Genomic DNA, 9,907 nt, shown 5'->3' with positions numbered 1-9,907 from the left:
ATTCCAGATGGCTGGAAGGCCATTTGGAACAGCATGAGAGATAGTGGAGGGGGATGCAGCTGTAAGGAGGAATTTTGCAAACATCACCTCCTCTCCCTTTCCGGTCAAAGAAGCATCCACTGGATCAAAGAGATTTCTTTCAGCGTAGGTACACATGCAGATACAACCCTGTATGTTTTACATCTCAGCCTTAAATGCATTTAATTAGAAGCCACTCAATTTGAAATCACTCCAACTTATATTTAAGAAATAAGTGTTTATTGAGCTAAGTATTTTGTTTCATAAATGGCAGTAGTGCTATTGATCACCACCGTTTTTCAACATAATATGAGTGACTTAGTGCAATATTCACAAAACTTCAGCATCAGATTCACAATATCATAACTGGACCAACCAACTCAGAAAAAACATATTCAACAAATTTCAAATGTTATTCATGCCAAAGGAACACAAAATGCAGGCTTCAACTGGCATCTAAATGCCAACAGGGTGTGTGGCTAAATAAGCCTCCAGACATAGGGATTTCCATAGGTTAGGTGCCACAACTAAGAGGACACTGTCTCTCTCTCACACAGTCTCACTTCTACTGGTGACAGAACACAGCAAATCTAAGGAGGTGCTGTTGTTGTTTAGTCATTTAGTCGTGTCCGACTCTTCGTGACCCCATGGACCAGAGCAGGCCAGGCACTCCTGTCTTCCACCGCCTCCCGCAGTTTGGTCAGGCTCATGTTTGTAGCTTCGAGAACACTATCCAACCATCTCGTCCTCTGTCTTCCCCTTCTCCTTGTGCCCTCCATCTTTCCCAACATCAGGGTCTTTTCCAGGGAGTCTTCTCTTCTCATGAGGTGGCCAAAGTATTGGAGCCTCAACTTCACGATCTGTCCTTCCAGTGAGCATTCAGGGCTGATTCCAGTGAGCATTCAGGCGTCTTTTAATTTTGTGACTGCTGTCACCATCTGCAGTGATCAAGGAGGTAGGTAGGGTCATGGTGCAGTTTTGTACCGTAACCCCTGAAAACAAGGCTATTTTTGTTCGGGTTCAGTTCCAAAACCCATGGAGACTGGCTGATTTTCATATATTAATTTGAACTAATTTGTCTGCAGTCTTCAAGTTATTAATAGCAAGTGTTTAAGCCAGCAAGATCACTAAGAGATGCTTCTGAAACAGGTTAAACGCTCCTTTCCGAAATTTGGGTTCACTTTCATGTAACTTACTGCCATATGCAAAGCGATGAACTTCTGAATATTTTCAAAAGGCACAGAACTTGATCCAAAATAACATAAGGCTCTTATTCTGGGAGGTGGTCGTGTGCGCCAACCTTACAAAGAGCCTCTTAAGTATTGTTAAAAGCAAGAAGTAGTTAGTATAAAATACCAAATATTAACAGGTGATAGAGCATTTATTTGACAGATTGAATCAGGTGCCCTACCTCCATGGGAGCAAGTCACAAAAAGTTTAACTTGTTTTTAACTTTTTATGATTTTATTGTCTAGTTTTATGTCTTTATATTCTCTCTTTCTCACACACAGAGTAGAAAGTATACATGTGCACTATACCTGATGTTTCTCAGTGCTAACTCAGGAACTATGAGACCCAGTGGCAGCTCCTGCCCATTGGGGATGTTGGAGTGGTGGGCAGGGCACCAAATGGCAGGCCTGGAGCCAAAGGGTCACAGGAGGACAATTGTGGGCATACATACAGGAGATGGAGCCAATTTGTTCTGGCTTTTCACCTGCTATCCTTGCTTGCACAGATACATATTTCAGGAATGTAATTACTCTTTGTATAGAGATCCTCCATCCTGCATATAGATCCTCGTCCATATGTGAGAGTTGTTGCTTTAAAAACAAAAACAACCCACCCCCTGCCCCCCATGGAAACAGGAATAGGAACTGCTCTTTGTGCATTGTGATTGGCTATGATGCACAGACACTTCTGGAGACTGACAGAAACCACTCCAGAGAGTAACTCAGATTTCTCAGTACATTTGAAGGCTATGGGTAGAGTATGATGGACAGGAAGAAGGTTATGCTAAGATTCGTGGGGGGAGATATTGATCATTTGGGGGGCATAGACATCTGGGCTGGGTGAGGTCAGACTGAGCTGGCAGGGGAGTGCTCCATTTGTCCTGATGGACAAGCTTCCACTCGTGCCATCACACCTCATTACTGCCATGTTTTTATACCAAATTAAAACAAAAGTACAGTGAATATCTTATAAGCCAGTCATTTCACCTGAGGTTTTCACCAAGAGATCCACACACTAAAAAGCCATCTGGATAGTTTTTATGTTTCCTCGTTATATAAAATAATGTCTCCTCGGGGGTGAAGGGAGTTGTTGCAAGCTAGAGTTATTAAGTTGGCTTGGCTTTAGGTTTGCTGGGACCTGCTAAGATACTCCTTAACCGCATTCCACATTGGTAAGAATAGTAGACGGAACCACATAGTTTGACATGTTTAACCTTTGCCCATCACTTAAACTAAATTTGAACTCCTTTTTGCAACTTTGATATTTACCTCAGCTCTCTACTCAGTAAACCTCAAATCCAGGTGCAGGTAGGACAATAGCACACTAAAATATTTGTTTTCTATCCAAAATGTGGTCCTGAAATGTAAGCATTAATTGTGAGTGGAGTCAGGCTGATATTTTCTCCTGGGATGTTTTTGGCCATCATTGAGGAGGAAGGATGAAAAGAAGACTGGAGAGGAATGAGAGATTTTTTTTTGAGACTTCCGGAGGCGGCGCAAAACCGTGATGGCGGACCTCTTCGAGCTCTGAAGAGGGGCACCGCAGAAAAGGGTTGCTCGCGACGGCGCAGCGGCAACCCATCAAGATAAACCACGGGCAGAGTGAGTCCGTGGCCGTGGGACCCGGCGGGCACCTGGAGCGACCCCGAAATCACAAAAGGAACCCCGTAAGGGGCTCCGGAGTGAAGAAGGGGAAGCGGTGCTGTGGGTTCATCGCTCTTTCTGCGGAGGCGAAGCCGCGCGGCTGTCACGGATGAGCGCTGACCTTTCTTCCAAGAAATATCGGGCTGAAACATCAAACCCGTGAGTAAGGACCTAAGATTTTACAAATTAAATCGGAAAATTTGGCTAAAAACGGGAGACGAGAAAGAGGAAGTCCGTCTTCCGACACTGCTTTCAAGATCAAAGCAGACGGTCTAAAGAGCGGAAAGCGCTGTGAACAGGGAAGCTTTGAAGCTTTAAATTGGGACTTTCGTGCACATTTGAATTTTACTTTTAAAGAATAAATACAGCATAAAATTGACCTGGAGCGGACACCCCAAGGGCAAGGGAAGACTCTAACCCCAAATTCCCGGGTGGCCGGGTAAAGTTGTTTAAACTGCGGAACTGTTGCAAGCTTCCAGATACTTTTGTAACTTTTGAGCTCATCTAGCTGAAGTGGATACAATTGCAGGCACCTTGCTGGAACTTTGTTATATGTTGAAAAGGGCTCTGCAGGATTTTTTTTTTTTTAGCGTGCTGGAACTAATTTGCTTTTAAAATTGTTTTTAAAGTTGGTACAAAGAGACTTTAATTGTGGAAAGTTACCTTCTTCTTACTAAAACTTTGGTGGCACTCCCCCTAGAGGACATTGGGAATACAGAGGCCTGGGAAAGTTTTTTTTGTTTACCTTCTCTCAATAGACTGTTTTTAATTCTGGACTTGCCTTTCCCATGGGATTACAACATTTGACCTTGAACGTTGACTGATGAGTGGCACAGGAAAGACAAGAGCAGCCAAAGCTAAGGAAGCTAAGGAGAAAGAGAAAGCAAAAAAGCAAGCACAGCTTTTGCAAACAACTTTAACTCAGGGACGTAGACTATCAGTTCCAGCTGTGCTTGCGACACAAAAAGTAGAAACCGAAAAGCCTGAAAAATCTGAAGAGGAAGATATGGCAGCAGGAGGAGCTGAGGCAGTACTGAAACAAGTTTTGGAACAACTGTCAGCAATAAATCAAAAAATTGACAACCAATCAACAAAAATTGACCAAGCAACATCCTCGATTCAGAAATTGACAGATCAGGTTTCCCAACATACTCAAGCAATTGAAAAATTGCAAGGAGCAACAGAAGAGAATCGTAAACTGGCAGGGGAAGCCGTTCAAATTGCAACATCAGCTAAAAAAGAAGTCGAGGAAGTTAAAGCGGAAGTCAAGCCTCTTCATAAACAGATAGGGGACCAACAAACCTATCTCTCGTTGGTGGAATTGAAAAATCGCGAGACCAACCTTAGATTAAGGGCAGTCCCAGAAATTGAACAAGAAGATTTGAAAGGACTTTTGACAACAGAGTTTACAAAGTTCTGGGACTTAAAAGAAGAAATTGATTTTAAAATTGTATCGGCTTTTCGGTTGGGAAGATTAGTAAGAAAAGATAGATCCAGAGACTGCTTAATAGCTTTGAGATCAAGGGAGGAGAGAGACAAAATACTAGGCCTACACTTCAAAAACTCAATTGTGATACAAGAGAAAAGGGTGGAAATTTATCGAGATATTCCTAAACAGTTATTGGACTTGAGAGCCACCTACTCAGATTTGGCTAAGTTACTGAGACTCAACACAATTCCTTATAGGTGGGAGTTCCCACAAGGGCTATCATTCACTTACAAACAGAAGAAGGTTAAAATAAGATCACCAGAGGACTTACAAAAGTTCCAGCACGACCACGGAGAAGACCTCCAAAAAGAAGCAGCAGCTAATTGGCCTATACCCAACCCAGGTGGAGCAATACCTGCACCTTCGGAACCAGAGGAGAAAGAAGATACACCGCTCTAGGTGTAGCAGAATAGTTCAGGATGTCTCTGCGGCTACTCAGTTGGAATATAAATGGCGGAAATTCCCCGGAGAAAAGAAGGAGGTTATTTCACATATTGAAGAAAGAACAATTGGACATTATTTGCCTACAAGAAACCCATGTGACCAGGCTCCACAGGAAGGTTTTGGTAAATAAAAGATTAGGCCAAGAATTTATTTCGTCTGACAAAGTAAAGAAAAGAGGAGTGGTGATCTATGCTAAGGAGAGCCTGATACCCAAATTTCTATTTAAGGATGAACAAGGAAGAATTTTGGCAATTGAAATTCAAACCCAAGGAGAAAAAATATTGATATTAGGAATTTATGCCCCAAATGACGGGAAATCAGAATTTTTCAAGAAGCTGCATGAGACGTTGCTGGACTATCTGGACTATGCTAACATCATAATGATGGGAGATATGAATGGAGTGGTGTCTACACATATGGATAAGTCTCACAACCAAAACTTAACATCTGATGGCAGACTGCCCAAAACTTTTTTCGAACTGACTGACAATCTGGATTTGATCGACATATGGAGGACAAAGAACCCCCTAGGTAAAGAAGGAACTTTTTTCTCTGAGGCCCACCTGTCTTGGTCAAGGATCGACCAAATCTGGACCTCCAGGGGGTTGGCACCCAAGACTAAAAAGGTGGAAATTTGCCCAAAAACATGCTCCGACCACAACGCCTTGAAAATAGAACTTAGATTAACTCAACCCGGTTCCTTCAGATGGAGAATGAATGACACACTACTAAGAGATCAAGAGATGGTGAAAAAGGCCCAAAAAACATTAAAGGACTATTTTGAGATAAATCTGAATACTACAGTTGAAAAAAGAACGATCTGGGACGCAAGTAAAGCTGTTATGAGAGGGTTTCTGATACAACAGAATTCAATCAAGAAAAAACTCTGGAACGGAAAGAAGGACAAAATATTGGAGAAAATACACCAAGGAGAAAAAAAACTGAGAACCAAACCAAAGTCCAAGGAGGTGCTGAGAGAAATTAAATTCCACCAAGCAGAATACTCAAAATTGATCAATCAGGAGATTGAATGGAAAATAAAACAGATGAAGCAAAGATCCTTTGAATCAGCAAATAAATGTGGAAAGCTGCTAGCTTGGCAGCTGAAAAAAAGACAAAAGCTAAACACGATAACAAATCTAGAGATTGATGGAAGGACCGTACAGAAACCAGAAGAAATTAGGAGGTGCTTCCACAGATACTTCAAAGAACTGTATGCACAGGGGCCCCAGAAAGAATCAGAGATAGATCAATTTTTAAAGATAAATGGACTATCAAAAATAACTCAAGATAAAAGATCAATCTTGAACTCTATAATAACCACACAGGAAATTGAAGGTGCCATTCAGAATATGCAACTAGGCAAATCTCCAGGCCCGGATGGACTTACCTCCAAATATTACAAGGTTCTGAAGGACTATTTGATACAACCTTTGTTGGAGGTATGTAACCAGATTATGGATGGGAAGAGGGCACCAGAAACGTGGAAAGAAGCCTTCATCACATTGATACCTAAGTCAGAATCTGAAAAGACTCAGCTTAAAAACTACCGTCCCATCTCACTCCTAAATGTGGATTACAAAATATTTGCAGACATTTTGGCAAATAGGCTTAAAAAAGTCTTAAATGAAGTAATTCATAAAGACCAAGCCGGCTTTCTCCCTGGTAGACATTTATATGAGAACACTAGAAACATCATTGACATTTTAGAACTTTTGCAGACTAACAGGAACACAAGGGCGGTGTTAATCTTTATTGATGCGGAGAAAGCATTTGACAATATATCTTGGATGTTTATGAAGAAGAACTTGGAGGGGATGGGAGTGGGACGGGGGTTTGAGAATGGATTACATGCAATCTATTCAGAACAAAAAGCTAAATTAATAGTGAACAATGTGGTGACGGAGGAATTTAAAATTGAAAAAGGGACACGACAAGGGTGCCCTCTATCCCCTCTGTTATTTATTTCAGTCCTGGAGGTGCTATTGAATATGATCAGAGAGGACCGGTTGGTACAAGGGATAGAGGTCGGAGTGAAACAATATAAACTGAAAGCTTTTGCAGATGACCTAGTTTTGACACTGCAGGAGCCAGAATCCAGTACAAAAAGAGTTCTCGAACTTATATCTGAATTTGGTCGGGTGGCGGGATTTAGGTTGAATAAACAAAAAACTAAGGTTCTGACCAAAAATTTAACAATTACAGAAACAGAGGGGTTTCAGAGAGAAACAGAACTGAATGTGGTTAAAAAAGTGAAATACCTTGGGATCTATTTGTCCTCCAAGAATTTGAATTTATTTAAGGATAATTATGAGAAATGTTGGTTGGAAGTTAAAAAGGATTTAGAAATTTGGTCAAGATTGAAACTTTCCTTGTTGGGAAGAATTGCAGCTATAAAAATGAATGTGTTGCCGAAAATGTTATTTTTGTTTCAAACCTTACAGATCGTGGACAGAGTGGATTGTTTTGGAAAATGGCAGAAGGATATATCTAGATTTATCTGGCAGGGCAAAAAGCCCCGAATAAAGTTTAAAATATTAACAGATTCGAAAGAAAGAGGGGGGTTTGCCCTGCCGGATTTGAGGTTGTATTATGAAGCTGCAGCCTTCTGCTGGCTGAAAGATTGGTTTTTGTTGGAAAACACCGATGTCCTAGATCTGGAAGGTTTTAATAATGCTTTTGGATGGCACGCATACCTATGGTACGACAAGGTTAAAGCACATAAATTGTTTAAAAGCCACATTGTCAGAAAAGCAATTTTTGCAGTCTGGATGAAATATAAAGACTTACTAGAGAGTAAAACTCCGAGGTGGCTATCACCAGTGGAGGCCAAGGCCCGAAAAAGACCCAATATGGAGGCCTATTGGCCGAAATATTGGGAATTGACTGAAAAAATTGGAGACAATTGGAAGTTGCAGAGCCAGGACAAACTAAAAAATAAGGTGCGAGACTGGCTACATTATGCTCAAATTCAAGAGGTTTTCAAAATGGACAAAAAAGTTGGTTTCCAGGTGGAAAAGTCGAAACTAGAGACAGAATTGTTAGAACCAAAGACAAAGCTGTTATCTAGAATGTATAACTTGCTGCTTATGTGGAATTTACAGGATGAGACAGTTAAATCTGCTATGATTAAATGGGCACAGGATGTTGGACATAACATTATGTTTGAAGACTGGGAAAGGTTATGGAACACCGGAATGAAATTCACGGCCAGTACGGCCTTGAAGGAAAACATTATGAAAATGATATACCGGTGGTACATGACCCCAGTCAAGTTAGCTAAGATACATCACCTGTCTGACAATAAATGTTGGAAGTGTAAGGAAGCAGAGGGGACTTTCTTTCACCTCTGGTGGACATGCCCAAGGGTTAAGGCTTTCTGGGAAATGATTTACAATGAGTTGAAAAAGGTATTTAGGTATACCTTTCCCAAGAAACCAGAGGCCTTCCTGTTGGGCATGGTAGACCAGAAAGTGTTAAAGAAGGACAGAACTTTGTTTATGTATGCCAGTACAGCAGCAAGAATACTCATCGCAAAGAACTGGAAGACACAAGATTTACCCACGCTGGAGGAATGGCAGACGCAGTTGATGGACTACATGGAGATAGCTGAACTGACCGGCAGAATCCGAGATTTGGATGTAGAAACAATTGAGGTGGACTGGAAAAAGTTTAAAGACTACTTGCAAAAGTATTACAAACTGTATGAATCTTAAGACGGTGCATGATTTGAAAATGATACGCTTTAGCAATTATGATTAAGTAAATAGTAAACTAAGTGATAAAAGAGAAAAGGAGATAATATGAAATTGAACATGTTACGTTTATTTTAAAGATATAAAAATTCTGACATAATACATTGAATATAGATACATAACATGTAAAAGTTACAATAAGGTATGACATAAGGTAACAAATTGCTGACATTGGTAATATAAAGAACGCAGAATCGGAAGGGGTGGGGAAGTCCAATTTGGGATTTTTGTTAAAAAAAAAAAAAAATGGTTTCTTGTAAACTCCTTGTTTGTAATGTATAAAATTTGGAAAGAAACGTAATAAAAAATATTATAAAAAAAAAAAGGAATGAGAGATTTTTTTGTTTGTACATAACTTTATAGACAAGGTAGCTGAGGGTTTGTTTGTTTTTAATCACATCCCTAAAAAGAATAGGGAATCTCAAGAACCTCATCTATAAAGTAAGGTAAACTAAACCCACTTTTCCTCAAAACCCAGAATTTCTTCCTAATTCACAAAAGCAGCCAAAATTCTCTCCCCACTTTCAGGTGGGATGGGATTGCTCCTCAAAAATAAGGAAGGGTGATTTTCACCCACCAATAGATGTAAAACTCACCAGAAGAGTCTGCAGTATTATTTGTTTATTGTATTTATTTATAAACTCTTATTATGCATTTTCATTCCAGGAACGCGCACTCAAGGTGGATGCTATGATTTCATTACATTGTGTAGGGGAATTTGTAAGGTGGTTGGTCACAAGGAGACAAGGCATTATGACTTTTTTTAACCAAATGATTTAAAGTTTCTGCCTTGCCAGTGTTCAGACTTGTGCGATTTGCTTTATAAAGGTCACATTTACATGGTGCATGTCCTGCCCTTGGGGCCTACGTGAGGAGACCACACAGACACAAATGAGACACATAGGCCCATAATAGTCTTGATTTAAATAACAAGTGGAAGTCTATTTTCAGGAGAAAGGGAGCTCACCTCAAAAATACACGTGCTTATTGTGAACCAAATAAGAACAAGAACAAATGGATAAATCTGAATCACAGCAACATCATGTGGAGGACCACAAGTTTCCCATCCTTCTTCTAAAGAAAGAACTGGGGGGGGGGGTCACAAAACTGCTGGAAATGGGAAAACCGACTCCTTCCCCACTTTTCTGGAACCAGGGAAAGCGGGGATAGATGTGGCCAAATTGTCCATGGTGGTAGCTGTCTGTTTGGCAATGTTACTCCCATCCTGAAGCCGCCTGACTGTTCATAGCAACTCATCACAATTGACATTAATGAAAGGTGCCCGTACAATAAGTTAACTGCTGTGAATGTACCACTGCTAGATATTG

Source organism: Podarcis raffonei, chromosome 1 (assembly GCF_027172205.1).
Source record: "Podarcis raffonei isolate rPodRaf1 chromosome 1, rPodRaf1.pri, whole genome shotgun sequence".
Taxonomy (NCBI): domain Eukaryota; kingdom Metazoa; phylum Chordata; class Lepidosauria; order Squamata; family Lacertidae; genus Podarcis; species Podarcis raffonei.
The sequence above is the reverse complement of the archived record's forward strand: the minus strand, read 5'-3'. Positions refer to the sequence as shown.